Below are 1756 nucleotides of genomic sequence, written 5' to 3'. Positions count from 1 at the left end.
AGAGAGAGAGAGAGAGAGAGAGAGAGAGAGAGAGAGTGTGTGTGTGTGTGTGTGTGTGTGAGTGTGAGTGTGAGTGTGTGTGTGAACGTGGTGAAACACTTAACCAATATGCCAGGATCTGGACAATAAAGATCTTATCGTATATCTTATCTTATCTTACAAACTGAGCTACATTCGAACCACAGCCCTACGCTCCGAAGTCCAGCCTGATACCAACTCAGCTAACGGAGCACCCAGGCTCATTGCGTCCAATTATAATAAACTACAGGTAAACCTGCACTAGCGACCACCTGAACAAGACAATCATCTCTACAAAGGGTGTAACCTGTATAAGACAGTCACCTGTACAAACGATCACCTGAATAAGACAGTCACCTGTACAAACGATCACCTGAACAAGACAATCACCCGTACAAACGATCACCTGAACAAGACAATCACCTGTACAAACGATCACCTGAACAAGACAATCACCTGTACAAACGATCACCTGAACAAGACAATCACCTGTACAAACGATCACCTGATCAAGACAATCACCTGTACAAACGATCACCTGAACAAAACAATCACCAGTAATCAGGTGCTCATCAATAAAATAAAATCGAAAAAAAACCCAGCTCTTTTCTTCACGTTTGGATTTTTTTTTTGCTCACCACCTGTTATGTCCATTTTAAAAGATAATGCACTGTGGATTTTTACTGAAAGTCGTTTCATAAAGGCACACAAAATGTAAATTTTCAGTTTCTAAGGACTCTCAAATTTTGGAAGTCACCAAACATTGGCGGTCATTTTCTGACTAATTTTACCTCTGAAATCAGGTGACCCCCACCTCCTTCAATCCCATATATCTCGACTCTTATTCAAGATAGATATACGGGTATTTCTATTATTGAAAATAAGACAAATTATAAGCAGGCTGTAATTTGATACCAAAAACTCCATATGACCAAAAATTGACGATCGCCTAATTATACCACGTTGTAACAGAAATGACCCCTCCCTTCCTCCCCTCTGGCATTCTTTCTATTAACATGGCACTGTTCAAAACGGCCATCTATCTAAAAGATCCACTTTCCTTTCCTATACAAACTGTACACATGTCGTATGTCAGATCTCAGGCTAACAGTAGCAGACGTTTCTATTCTTGTTTCAGCTATCATGTCGATTTTAAAACAACTCATGGAGACTTTTTTAAACGATAAGAACGTAACCCTCTCCGTACGTCGTGTTTTACTATCGTATCCACACGACGTGGGGAACTCTATACCCCAACTTTCCAAAGAGAAAATCCATTCGTTAATCCGATCCGTACGCTTTGCATAGCAGTCTGTCAAAATGATTTTTTTTAGACATACTGACATTTTTAAAGAGATCTTCGTACTAGAAGTATTCTAAAATGTGAAGAATACAGCCCCAGGGGTACAAAACGACCCCAGGGTGCAGGATAAGGTTAAGCACTTCCAGAATTATCGGTAGAACTAGTAATTTCCCAGCACCATTAAATCTCAACTGAATGGCCTCCCAAGGTGTTATGTTGTTTATAAGGACAGAATACTACGCAGTAGCAGAGACAAGCTGTCGAGATGAGAAGTCCTCACAGTTGTTGGGTATTTTTATTTAAAGTGTGAACATAATATTTCAAAGAAAAATTCCTGTCGCAGTCCCAGTAATAACCAGCTATTTTATTCTCAACTCCAGCATTGCAATTGGAGATGTAATTAAAACATAATATTATCATAAGGAGTAACTGCAG

Source organism: Aplysia californica, unplaced genomic scaffold, assembly GCF_000002075.1.
Source record: "Aplysia californica isolate F4 #8 unplaced genomic scaffold, AplCal3.0 scaffold00276, whole genome shotgun sequence".
Taxonomy (NCBI): Eukaryota; Metazoa; Mollusca; class Gastropoda; order Aplysiida; family Aplysiidae; genus Aplysia; species Aplysia californica.
This window is presented reverse-complemented; position numbering follows the sequence as displayed.